The sequence below is a fragment of the Hippoglossus hippoglossus genome, chromosome 23 (assembly GCF_009819705.1).
Source record: "Hippoglossus hippoglossus isolate fHipHip1 chromosome 23, fHipHip1.pri, whole genome shotgun sequence".
Classification (NCBI taxonomy): domain Eukaryota; kingdom Metazoa; phylum Chordata; class Actinopteri; order Pleuronectiformes; family Pleuronectidae; genus Hippoglossus; species Hippoglossus hippoglossus.
Window position 1 is genome coordinate 13,290,394 of NC_047173.1, and position 14,754 is coordinate 13,305,147.

General features: G+C 42.3%; 1 protein-coding gene across 1 annotated transcript in view; it reads left to right on the forward strand.

The window, feature by feature from the left end:
• Positions 1–14,754, forward strand: part of LOC117757728 — a 50,357-nt gene that overhangs the window by 27,121 nt on the left and 8,482 nt on the right. The window lies entirely within an intron of this gene.

Below are 14,754 nucleotides of genomic sequence, written 5' to 3' on the forward strand. Positions count from 1 at the left end.
GAGTTTCTAAAAAGGGGCCAGCAGCGTTTCTGAAAAGTTTCCAGTTTAAGCGGCTTCATAGCTTGAAAACTGCAGTAGAGAGGACACCAAGCATAAACATAACAAAAGTGCAGTATTTTAAAAATAAAGCATTGATGTGGATGTGGCCCCAGTTTTAGGGGCTTGCTAACTCCAGAGTAGTGTGGATACCGGATGCAAAAATAAAACAATGTGGACCTATAGCCTGTGTAGTCTTCTTCAGGGCTGTCTCATATGTCATTTGGGTGGGGGTGGAATACTTGGTTGGGCACACACTGAGGTCCGATAAAACCGTAATGCATTTTTTGATGGTCCACCAATGTGGGGGCCCATTGACATTTGTCCCGGTATTCCCTGCAGTAAACTGACCAGCCTGCAGAGCAGAGTCGTGTGGCCGGAGACTGTGGCAGGTCAGTGCCTCCTAAAGGTGGCGGCTCTGCACTGATTGCCATGGCGACCACCTGACAGGGGTTGCATAACAGCTGATTAGACCCATTACATCCCACTGAGCTTTACACAATGTTGTCAATAACGGGTGTTGCGCTGTTGTTCTTCTTCTGTGGAATTGTTCACAGGAAGTGGGCTGCGTTAACTCAGCTTTCCTGCTTTCCTATAAAGTATTTTTAACCAAAATGCAGTTTTTCTCTTTGTTCCCAGCTCTGTGAAAAACAAATGCATTTTATATAGGTCCTGCTCTTAGTATGGACTTTATAGAGCTCCAGTGGGACAGTGTGTGTGTTTAAAAATCCATGAAGTGGTGTCTCAACTCATTAAACACACTTCACCATGAGACATCTGCGTGCCTGGCTGCCAGATTAATAAAATATACTGTAGAACACACGTACACAGATTTCATTAAAACCTGTTCAAATGCTTGGGATGTTGTGTGTCGTATCTGAACCGACTGAAATGAATTGGAACATGAAAGCACCTGAAGTCTGCACATTAGCTTTTTACCCCCTTCACATTTAAATTTATTTCTAACTCTTACACGTAGAGTTACATCAGCTCAGCTTCATTTCTTTCTTATTTTGTATTCTTACTTTAAGCTATAGCTCGGTTCCCTCAGTTTTTATATTCTGTTTCAGGGCACAGAAATATGTTTATGCAACTCTTTCCTCATCACAACATTTCCATACCCCCACACATATGCAATATTTACTGACAGAATCCCAGAGGTTTGTCAGGAGACTTCTGAAAACTCCTTCAATGACAGACCGGGAATGTGTTTTGACTCAAACTTGCACTGAAGGGCTACTCTGTCTGTCAACGGCTGCAGTGTGGGTGTAATCAGATTGGCTACCTGAGAGCCCGCTGTGTTGTAATGACGTCTAATCACTCAGTATGTTCTCATGAAGCCGCCACCGCGATTACTATCCCCCCCTTTTATCTAAGTAGATAAAATGTGTGCTCTTGCGTCTGCATCTTTATCGTGTGGGCTTGTGTGTGTTTGTTTCTGTCAACAGCCACCCCCCCACCACCACCACCACCATTTTGCACCAAGCACACCATCATTTTCTTTTGTGGATTCCAGATGTCATGGCAACAGCATGACAGTAGCCTTGAGCCGTGGCGGCAGTCGTCACTGATGAGGTAAACAAGCTATCCTGCACTAAGAGGTGACAACACACGCCGTGCTCTTTTAACACCACAGAAATATGTAATTCTCCAGGTGGTAATGAATTGTTGACGTGCAGAAGGGGGGATATGGTGACAGGAAACGGTGCGAAAAGCTGCACTCTGTTCTTATGCTGTGGCACAAATCTGTGCAGAGGCAGGTGACACCAGTTGCCTTGACAGAAACGGAGAGAAAGCAGGCGACATAAACACATATTCACCCATGCATTATTTAAAGTGTTAAAACCTTCCACTTGTGAAACAACAGGAATCGGCGTGCAGAGCTGCTCAGTTCATCACCTGAAGTGCGACGGCGTCATAATGACGAGGGTGCCGGAACACAATATGCGAGTGCTCCTTCTATAATAATATTAAGCAATCGGTAACAGAAGACGTTCACGTCGAAGCCGTGGGCTCAGACAGACAGATAAGAGACAGCTGGGGAGATTTGCGAGGCGTCCTGAAGCGTAGCTCTCTGCCTGGGAGGCCGCGTCTCCGGTTTAATTCACAGCCAACCACCGGGTCCCTGGAGACACTCGCATCCACAGTCACATATTGATGAACCCACGGTGGCAAAAGGTCATAAATTTGAAAATCAAATGTCACTTGTCAGCATGCATAAAAAACTTTGCCTGGATGCATTCCAGTTTGAGCTGTTTGGATTGCCACACACACACATTGACACACACATTGACACATGCACACTGAGGCACAGACAGCTGGTGCTAAGCTGTGCCTGTGGAACATGGTAACCTACTGCAGCACTGGTTGTATAATCTGTGAATCTGGCAAAGGCCCAGGAGGGCGGTTCGCTTGTTTGTGCCTGTGGGTGTATGCATATGTATGTCAGATAACTTCAACGGGTCGATGGTTAAGTTTGGGCTTTTATAAATACTTAGAAAGAATAAGACTTTAGGCTGTAATCAATTTTATATGCAAAAAAAATCGAATTGTTTTAAAAGCACTGCAGATCTGGTTAAACTTATTTTATTCCTGCAAACATGTAAAACCTGTCATTTGCTGCATGAAGACACTGGTCACAGAGATTCAAGCACGAAGATTACTCAGAAAAGATATTTCAATCCAGTCATGAAAAATCTTTGAATTCCATTTTAAGGTTTAATCAAACTAAAATGTGTAAAGTGTAAAATGAGTAACAAGCCAACTTGATTCCTCAACTTACACATTTCTCATTTTCTGCAATGTTTTTATCTCAAGGTCAGTTTTGCTCTTGTCCAACCACTCACAGTGCATCTGGGAATTTAGTTAATGCCTTGTAGGGAGCATCAGACCTGTAGCTCCATCAGTATTCAGCTGTGTGGGAAGTAGGCAGCTATGTCCAAGATGAACGCGGTTACGAAAACACGGCTGAGTGGGTTATGCAAACACATACGTGGACGTGCGCACGCCCGGGACAGTGTGAAGTGAGGAGAGCTGACGTCGGTCTGTCCCCACAGCGATCGCACTGTCGGGCTCAGTGAGTCTGAACCGAACTGGAACACAAGATAAGCTTTCCATTATTGTCAGAGTTTCTCTCTCTCTCTCTTATTACTGGTGTTTCTCACAGCCACCTGAGCGCAGCACAGTTCATTCAGGTCAGTGCAATCAGTCACTGCCAACACAGATTATTAATGGCCGTGAAGTATGAGGGAAGAAAGATGGATGCATGGGTTGTGGTTAATGTTTGAGGCAACACACACACACACACATTCTTGTACTTTTCTCTTTGTGATGACATTTACATGGCATAATGCATTCCCTAGCCCCTGACCTTAACCATCACAGCTACATGGCTAACCCTAGTGTGTGTGTGTGTGTGTGTGTGTGTTTGTTTACATAAGTATTAGCACACACACACACACACACACACACACACACACACACACACACACATAGTCAGTCCTATAATCAAGCACAAATAAACCACTGATCCCTGCCTCCATTTGCGCTGACTAAGACACACATGAACAACAAACACACATGATAAATATAGATGCCTATAGCTTATAGAACAATCACACACACACACACACAGTAAACACAGATGATTAGTTTCTACACAGGGCTGTACAGTGCCACATATACGACACACGTGCTACAATTCTTTTCTTCTATGCAATGATATTATTTATGATTAATTGATCGCTGTAGCACATGTGCGATACAGCTTTGTGTGTCTGCTTGTGTTTGAAATTAGCCGCTTGTGCGTGTGTGGACTGTAATATGGGGGTTTGTGTACTTGCTTGTTTGAGACGTGAATTGATGACACATTGCTATTCTACTTGTGAGTGGAAGTCTGTCGTCCGTTTAAAAACCATGTCCCAGTCTGCATGGAGTCCAAACATCCAACATTGAATCCCACAATTCTCATTGAATCCCTGCTTAGTGCATTTACACACACACACACACACACACACACACACACACACACACACACACACACACACCTATAACACAGGCCTGTCTTTTTGTATCAGTGTAGCTGGACTCACTGTAAGCACGAGTTTTCACATGATCCTGGAAGATTCTTCCGATGGTCAATCACTCCCACTCCCGCTGTATTAACTGCTGAAGAACAGGCCACCTGCGTGTAACGTGTTACGTGTGCGCCACTTTTCATCTTCGCATGCAAGGTCAGCTCTTCCTGTTGAGCACACGGACGTTACATGTGATATGAGACTTTAATAATAAAAGCCACAGCTCCGTATAATATTATCTATTATCCAGAGTGCAGTTCTGTTTGCTGTTTATGCAGCAGCCGAACGCTAATGTTCCAGCATTTAGTCAGTGAAGCCTGCCAGTGTTCATTTATCACTTCGCTCTTTGTTTTCCATTCATCACAAGTTATGTGATTGCACTGACGCGAGCGCACACGCACGCACGTGCACTGCACGTCCTCCTCTCTGTCGATCAGGCTCAGTTTTGTTGTTGCACTCCATTTGTCTCTTTAGTTGTTGCTCTTACACACACACACACACACACACACACACACACACACACACACACACACACACACACACACAGGGCTATGAAGACAGGATGTCCTGGCTCTCTTTGTATTTAATTCATGTTTTAATGAAGTGTTTCTGAGGCTGTGCAGACTGTGAAAGCCACAATCAGAGAAAACAAACGTTTTTTTCTTTATTATTTATTACCGGGTTTTTTTGTTGATTCAATCACGTACGAGTCTGTGAATTGGGGTCAGACTCACCTGCTGCAGCCAGACGTAGTAAATTAATCATAAGAACAACAACCAACCCAAAGGTTTAACAACAGTGTCCAAAGTTTACAAAAGGTAGATAGAGTATCGATGGATAATAAAGATCAGATGATTAAGGAACCTCTAAATTGTGAGCTTCATCTACATGTAAATCAGGACTTTGCAATAGATTTGACAAAGGTGACCAAAAGGTGTAAGTAAAGTTTAAAGTAGTTCAGTGTCATATCTTTTTACATCTGTCTGTTTTGCTTTGCTGCATGAAATCAAACCCTTACATAATACTAATGAGGCTGACTTACTGAAAGTAGCTTCTGTTGCTTGTGTTCAAATTAAAGCTGCCATGACAAACACGATGGATTCACAGAAACGCTGCGAGCATGACATCCTGCATCACTACTTGCAGTTTAAACTTGTTTATATCAGACTCTGTGTTTGCATGATAGCAGTAACTGGACACACCTTTTGATCCGGCTGCGAGAGAACAAACTGCAAACACATTTCCCTGCTATATCACTTGGTGACGTCTTTGGTAAGACAGCATGTATATGATATATGTTTATAGTTATTCATATTAAGGTTTATGGTTAAAATGTTGGGTCATTGCAGTTTTTTTTAGATATGTATTGGCCCATATGTTGGTATCTAAAAACTTTAATAATAGTATCGCCAGTATCAGTATCGGCCCTTAAAATCCATATCGCTCTTGTATGAAATCAGTATAAATTAACTTACATTTGCTTTTACAACCAGTAAGAAGTTCCTCAGCCATGATGGAAATCTTAAGGAATCTAAGTCTTTATTTCTTGTTTTAATAAAATCCTCTTTTGTTATTTTCCCGTTACACTTGATTCACTGTGCTTCTTCTCGTTTCTCTCATTTATTCTTCAAACAGGACAAATTTTAATTAGAAAGTAATTTGAGTTCCTCCATCTCTGTGTGTTCTACAGAACAAACACAAACTCACACCCGAGCGATTCACTGAGAAACTTCATGCTTTGGAAGTTGTGGCGAACACACGCTGCTATCTCCACACACACAGTCAGCTGAGTGTGGCAGGAGGCCCTGCTGATGCACTCAGCTCCTCAGTAATCTGTGATCCATGTCCGTCCTGTTCACCCCCCCAACCCAATACCCAGAGATTGTTTATTCCACTATCTCTGTACTTTGCATATGCAAATTGTCCCTAGAGGAGGTAGTCACCAATTTCCACAAATTACAAATCTCTCCCTCCATATGTTCAGATAACTCCACTTTAAGAGGATTTACACAATTTGTCAACATATTTCTTCCTTTTACATATTTGCCTCACATTTCCACATGGTGTGTTTCTGCATCAAATAATCCTTTGATGAAATTTAATCCTCACTAAAGATTATTTTATTGTATTTCTGGTACATAGGGAATCATCAGCACCGTAAAGGTAACAAGGGATATACCCTGAGCAGGGGTGGGTCAACTTTTTCCTATCAAAGGGCAGTTCAAATTTGTATAAATCCTTCAGGGGGCATACTAAGTTATAGAAAATATAACACACTAAATTCAGTAATAATAACTGATGTACTTTAAAGACATGGTATCGAAACCTTATATAGATTTGCATACTTGCAGATGCCGGATTAGCAGTATCGAAGGCATTTCCGATGCTGGTATCTGTATCAGAACGGGTCTATTACAATAATAGAATGAGAATGAAGTCAGAATACTCGAAAGGACATAATGGAAAATAATATAGAACATATTAAAATGAAATTAAAATGAAACTTAACACAAATATTAGGTCAAATATGAAGCAAACATTGCACATTTTTGCAACGTGATTCTCTTAGTTGACCTGTTTTGATGTTTTCTGTTGACTTTCCTGAAGCTGGGTCGGACTGTACACAGACACATCGAGGTAAAGGGAAAACACTCACAGGTTATTGCTTTGTAATTCCAGGATTCCAACTGGGAGTGAGTTTGCTGCTCTCTGGACGCACCTGTGTGGCATCTGTATACATCAATAACGTACAGTGCGCTGCTTTATTTGCCAGTGTTGCAGAGATCATACCAACATACCTTAATACCTTCTGTCAATATGTTTTCAGGATTATAATGGGCTCAACGGAAATTCCCACTGTCCCGCTGGATCGCTCAGGATTTGACGAGTCAAAACAAAGCATGTTTTCCTTGCATGATGGAGGATTATGTTCCAAAAAAATATCATTAATACTAAACTAGACCGAAAGCTGCTGAATCTTCTGTCTGGAGCATATTTTATATTTTATAGGACACAGCTGAATATCTTTTTGAGCAATCTGCCACACGCTCATGTGATATGCGTTCCCCGGTGTGTTAGTGTGGACGGGATTAAAAGTGATATAGAGCCAAAATGCTCCAAGATTGTTTTTTTTTTTTTTTAAAACACTGTTTCCAACGAAAACGTAGTAACATGGATGTAGCCTTCAAAGCAAAGTAGAGATGGATCCTCAACGGTCTAATTCAAGGAATTACTTTGAGAGTAAAGATGAATTAATGCAAATGACTCTGAGGGCAAATACATGATCCCAACTCTGCTTCAAAGATCCAATGCAACACTTTAATCTCTTTGAAGAAGCCTCCATGTATGAACCTTGATCACAGCCAATTTCACAAATCACACAAGATAATTTTTTTTAAAACACCAGTTTCTACCACCGACAGTAATTGGGTGAGATTTTCTCCAAAGCTACTCGGTAAACAAGACCCCCTTCTCCGAGGAAGAGGAGTCTGCCGCTCACCGCCTGATCAGTTAAAAACATAAGCAACTGCAAAACATTCATTTTGAATTCAGGTTCATTAGGATCAGCATTAGCTCCCATCAAAGTGACCACTCGTCCTGCTGCAGCTCAAATACACAAGAGGTTTGGGGGAATTCTACTTTACATACGTCCACATTTCCAGACAAACTCCTCATTATTTTCAAAGGGGCCATAGCACAGTCTAATTATAGGAAGACGTTGCCCTTAAATGTATATCGCCTGCAGACCGGAGGGGAAAATACAGCCTCTGAGCTGGGAATGCATGTGTCTGGACCGCTGAGTCTTTCAGCAGGGATGTAAATCACTGTTTAAGTCTGGATCATTTACACTGAACCCCTCATCATCCACTTCTGCAGAGGGCTGTGCTCAAAGATAAAGGCAAGAAAGAAAACAACCGGAAAAAAGCGTGTAGGCGAAACACTAATAGGAAAAGTGGAAAGGTTTTACATTTAAGGCTGTTGAGCAGAGTCATCATGTACTGACTGGAGCCTGACTGTCGGTTCTGTCGTGTCTCAAAGCCTCAATCACTTTCTACTTATCTCTGAATCTTAGGAGGATGAGTTTCACTCTCTCGATGTTGCTTCACTCAGCCGAAACCAGCAGTCAAAACATTTCGTTGGTCAGGTATCTTTCACACCTACTGGCAATCCAATAATGTCTATTTTCCCTCCTACTTCTATTTGTCAACGTTGTTAATGGTCAAAGGTCGTCGAACTCTCGGGCCGGTCGATGGTGTTTTTGTATTTTTTTGAACAGCTTGGTCTGAAAACTGCTCAGAAAGTAAATTAATGTTCATGTCCAACTGGAATAAGCGTTCATGAGAATCTTTTCGTGGCTGCAGGTGAATTCTCTACCCTCAGTCCTGCTGTGTTCCTCTTTTTGTGTAATGGCGAACACGTGCATGATCTTTTTTCATGTGTGTCGATTAGCAACATTGGATAAGTGGCCTCATGTTCGCTCGCATGCCGCACGTGTCTTAGTGTCACGTTTTGAACAGCCACACCTGCATCTTCATTTCTTTTTAAAAAAGAAACACACCCATTACCCTTTTTTTCATTTCAAAGTCTGCGTGAGTTAATTCACAAGGTTTTCTTTCAGCCATGAAAATGGGAAAGGAGTGGGTGGAAAGTGAGAGATGCTCGTGGAGAGACGTCACATCAGTGGTTTAGCGTGTTCTTGCAAAGAAGAGGAAAGAAATAAGGTCACTGGAGAGATCACATGGCTAATGAGAGTTCTGCTGCAGAAACAGTCACTGAACCGTCTGCTAATGTGTCTCTCATCTCCAGAAAATCAGCCCATTCAGAACCATTAACACTCATGAAACTACACACATGTACAGGGTCTTGTCTTGTCTTCACCTGTGGAGGTATCTCTCTAATAATTCCAGAAAGTATTTTTGTATGTGGCTCACATATCTCAGGAACTGTTCATACACCTTATTTACAATTTGCATGTGTATCGTTGAGGGCCCAATGGAGTTATGGTCATCACCACAGGCCAAGAACACAGCCCATTCCAAACAGGCCGGTTTAAAACGGGACAAATCTTTCGGCTGCTAAAATATAAAATTCAAAATGTGAAGTGACAAGCATTTATCACCATGCTTCCTTTCAGAATGTATCATGTCTTAGCGTTATACAGTTAATTTGGTCTTATTGTGACTTTATTGCATTTGTACTGTACAGACATGCTCGGACATACAAAAACATTCAGCCTATGATTGCAGCACATTAATGCTACAATTGCAGCATCTAACAGTGTGTTAGCGAAGTGTTTGTGGTCCTGTCTCCCCTCAAGGACACACTCCAGCAGTTGTCGTCTATCTTGACGAGCGATCGTACTGTGAAATGACAGCCACTGTAGCCTGAGGCTGTAACAGGTTCTGAAAAGACGACACAGCTGCTGAAGAGCCAGACGAGCGCAGGCAAACTGCCATAAATCAGTAGTTAGACCGGTGTTTTTAATGGCTGTACGGTTAGTGTTGCTGTTTTGTCTTGGTTCTTTTGTCCTAATGTTTTGTGATGTTCCTGCAACATGTGGCCCCTGGATTTACCGTGGCTCCCTCAGATCAACAGTCACATCGACTCTAAACAAATTCTAGAAATTGTATTTATATGATCTGTTTGTCTATTTGGTTGTATACAAATTCCCTAACCCAAAACTGTGTATATAATTAATTGAAGTTAAAAGGAACAGTACCTATGTCCATGTACTTGTTTTTCAACCATACCCATAATACCTTAAATAAAAATGTTTAAAGAACCATTTATTTTGAAAAAACTACAAAACAACCAATGAAAAGCAGTTATTTACTGAACCAGTTGGGTTCCAAACGGTTCCTTTTTAAGAACCAATCAATGATAGTTCTGCTGATATTGCTTGTGTTTCATCCATGTGTGTGTGTGTGTTCTCTAAAATTGCAGTGTATTGAGCTCTTAAGGCCATTCTCTATTTATCTGGAACCATTTATTGAGACCAGAATAAATGAGTAGTTATGTTTTAAGACATATCACAGTTGCACCTTATGCTCACCAGGTGTAAATATCTCCTCATGAAATGTTTTTTCATTGTTTTTATCTGTTTTCTATCATCCACAGGGAATCAACCCCAAATCACCCCCATTGTGTAATGTTGCACAAACCTCTTGAGGGGGCGTTTACCCAAACTGACCAATTGCTGTTCAAATCAATACTGAGTCTTTTCCAAGACTACATGTGTGTGAGAACAGCTTCAATCTGCTCCCACCGTGCTTCCCAGACAATCCCAGCCTAATCCATAGGGTCCAGTTCTGGATTACCACGTCTGCTCCACCCACCATCTCCGCATTATGGACAGGATTATATGAACGCTAAAAAAAAAAAAATACCACACACACACACAAGGACACACAACTCTAAGCCTGTACAGAACTCGCAAGGCATCTTTCTGTTTTTCTGAAAATAGTGATTACACCTGTCATTTCCTCAGATTAGTTGGCGTGGAGTAGATTTGAGAAGATCAGCTCCTCTCGACACAAACAAAGCATTTAGGCCGATTTCCTCTCTTCTGGTTGGTGCGGGGGGGAATATTGCAACTACCTAAAGTAGATTTGTTTTGTTTGCTGCATGCGAACATGTTGCCATAGTGACCGTGATACCTATTTGTTGTCGGTTTTAGTTCTGCTCCAGCAGATGGTTTCGATTCAGTGTCCTGGGAAGTGTGTGTTCTTGAAGGGTCGAGCGAAGGGAACCTGCCTGTTGGTTTGGCCTGTGGAGATGCTGGTTGCGGCTGGTCACATGTCCGAAATGAACCAAATTTGACACGGCACTAGGATACTTTAGCCACATACAGATTTCTGGGATTATTAAACTCTCAGACATGATAAATTACCCAAACACTTCCTCTGTTGTCTAAAGAAGTCGGCTTATCAAATGTCCTGAACTCAATTGTGTGTGTGTGTGTGTGTGTGTGTGTGTGTGTGTGTGTGTGTGTGTGTGTGTGTGTGTGTGTGTGTGTGTGTGTGTGTGTGTGTGATATAAAGTCACACCATAAAATCTAGGTCGCTTGCAAAATATTTGACAGACCGTTATGAGCTCTGTGTAAACATGAGCCGTGAGAATCATGTCAGCTATATCATCAGGCTGTGGAGCTGCTGGCGGTTCACCACTGACTCAGTCGCCCACCATTAGACCATGTCAGCATATCACTCTGTTGTTCTATGGGTGTGTATTTTAGGTTGTGACTTTTGCTGCACGCCAACCTTGTCAATACTTAAGTGCAATGTGTGTGCCTGCACGGTTCTGCTCAGTGCACGTGTGTGTCTGTAATCACGCAAGTTTATAGCCTTCGTCTTTACCACATCACAGATGACACCTCGCTCCTTCCTCGTGTCTGAGCCTCTTCACTTCGTCTTGTCGTTTGCAAGTGTGACCTCCGGGGGAGAAGAGGACCATGTGTCTCGTTCTTATGTTCTCAGAAAGATCTGCCAGCTGCTTGGGTTTGTATTTACAGGATGTATCTAAGCCCGGCGCCCACCCAATTGTCCCCACACACACACACGTACACACTTGTTTATCACCCACAACAGTCCTAACCACTTTTCTCGTCTGCCGACCTCACATCTAGCAGCCGCGTGCGTCACAGCTACTGTAAAACAAACACCTATTATCCCCAAGAGATGTGACTCAAATCCCCCCCAGTAAGCCCACTCGAAGCCCTGGAAACGCAGGTTCTGCAGTGGCATGTCTCAGCCTGCCAAACACAAAGCCCCGCAGCACCAACAGACGAGTCAACCCTTTTCTTGTCGTCGCACAAAAACGGGTCCAAGTCGACTTAAAGAATCCAGAGAAATCTGCACGTTTGGGTCTGATGCACAACCTGGGCCTCTGATGGGCTGTTTTTGTCGCAACTTGTCATGTCCTGCATCTCGTTTTTCCTATCTGCTTATTGTCAAGTTTGATTTTAGCCAATTTCCATGAATGACAAGGTGTTATCAGACATGTTTTTGGTTGCAATACAAAGGGAAAGACAGGAAAAGTTCAGAAAGTTGCGGCACAGATGCTGTCCCCCTTTGTATTTCAAAAAAGTGACGTGAAGATATAATGCTGGAATAAACAGGAGACAGGATTTATGAACTTCTACTAGTTTCCTGTGTATCTGTTTGAAAAGAGATTGAAACTTTAAACTTCATGCCTTCTAATCACGATCAGTTCCTACGCTCACATGCTGCTTTCTCAATCTCTTCTTTTTTATTTTTTCTGGCAAACTTTCTCACAGTCGGTTTCTGTTCTCTCGCTCTCTGTTGTGTTTTTCTCCCCCATTCACTTCCTCATTGCATGGCCCGTGCGATTGGTCGGAGAGAGGTGGAAAGTGGGCCAATGGGAGGGCAGTTGCCAGGCAGCCCGTGCCGTCTTCGTCGCCGGCTGGAGACTCGCACAGCTGTTCTATTGAAAAGCAGCAGGACATAATAACAGGGGCCCCTCGCCGTGCACACACACACACACACACACACACACACACACACACACACACACACACACACACACACACACACACACACACACAGAGAGACACACAGACACAGACACAAAGAGACATCAGAGTGTAGGCTGATTTGGATTTATGGTGATAATAAAGTTATCTGCACTAGTTTTGTTTGATTACTGTCAGGAAACGGAGTTAGACAAGAGGACTTTAAGTATCACTGGAATTTTTTAATGGACTTTCTTAAATTCTATCGAACATATTAAATCCCACAAAAAGTATTTTAAACCTTCATTTGAATTCATTAGAAATTTGAAATACTTTGGGTATGAAGTAATACTATCAAAATACTATGATCATGCAGATAAAGGTTTTCAAAACATAGCAAAGGGGGTTTTGAAAGGAAACGTGTTTTTTTGTTTTACCAAGTTTTTCATTCAAACTGGTCGGTGCCTGTTTCTTTATTTTGTGTGTTTTAAGGGCTTCATTCCAACTTTAACAGATTGTTTTGGCCCTTTAGGAGCAATTCAACCAAGCTGTAAACACACCAGGGATGACTTTTTTCATTTAAGTTAATGTGGTGAGCTGGTTGGTGAACAGCTCTTTATTACAGACCAACGTAGGCATTAAGTTGCAGTTGTGCTCCTGCACAGCTGGTGAAGATAAAGCTAATATTCACTAGACTTTTATTGTCTGTTCTTTGGACTTTACCCCAACTGCTGAGGGAGATGTCGGCTCTTTAGCTGCTAAATGCTTGTAAACTTAATGTGTTTGTCATCAGTTGCTGGGAAGGTTGCATTCACAGTTGGTTTTTTTTGTGTTCCACAGAAAACAACAGTGGAACAACACTTTGGTTGTGAGCAAGAAAACCAAAACAGTAGATAAAAAGACACTTGGAGACTCTGCAATGCTGTGTGATTGTCTGTATTTCTCTATTGCCATCTGGTGGCTGTTTGGAGTATAGGTCACAAACTCGGCCTCCTCCATGTTAGTGAATGGGATATGAGCCAAATTAAAAAGCCAAATTCCACGTAAAATAAATTTTACTCCAAGATGGTTTCTGTCATTTTAGGTAGTTCTAATCACACTGATGTTTGTTCAAGTGTTCGGTGGGAACCTTGTTACATCAACTCCACCCCCCGATCGCTACCACACAGACTCCAAATGCCCAAGATGGCGGTGCTTTGGCTTCATTTCTTTATAGTTTATTTACAGTCTGTGGGGTTGGCTTGGTCAGAATCTGATCTGTCTGTGTGTTTGGTTGTTCAGTGTGTATATGCAGAACATTTGTCTGTTTGGTAGTGTTGTGTATATTTCCACTGTCGTTTGTTTGTTATGCAAGAACTACTCGATTTGGTGGATAAAATGTGCGAATGCGGATGTAGCTACCTTTTCATGATGAATCATTTGAAGTATCAGATCACTTCTTTCTGTGATATGTTCGCAATAAGAACTAAACGATCGTGTGTATGATTGCTCGGCCTTGGCGGAGGTTCAACTGGGTGCCGTTATACTTCTCTATGGGTTTGATCCAGTGAATCATCCCCATAACACTTGTGTTTATGGTCTACTGTTGATTAAGATATTGATTAAAGCAAAACGCTGGCTATAATATGTTTACAACATGAGTGCTCAGCGGTCGATTTCACATGCTGCACTGACAGAGGAAATCACGGGTGAGAGAAAAATAATATGAATCTGTGACCTTGTCTGTCCGTCCTCGGCCTTGTTTTGCACTGTGACAGATTGCGTAATGGCTATGGAGAATTGTTAACCAGGCCCAATGACCCACATCACCCAGCAAAACAATGTTTGTCCATCTGTCCCCGTGTCCTGCTGAAACAATACAACCCCTATATACATCCTGTACATTCTCCCACCCTCTTACTTCACACTTGTTGCTTCTGCAGCGATTTCAAATCCTGTTTAAAGTGCATCCGCGCCGCCGTGGGTCACAAAACAACAAAACCCGCAAGTGACAAGTTTAACAGCGTCGACCACTTGACTGACTGCAATATGTCGTGCGTCATGTAGCATATGGTGGAGCTTTTCTTGGCTGATGGCATCAATAATCGGTTAAGCATGCACATAGACACACACACTGAGCGCTATCATTAATAGGCTCTAAATGGAGATTTCAGCAACATATGAGTCAGTCTG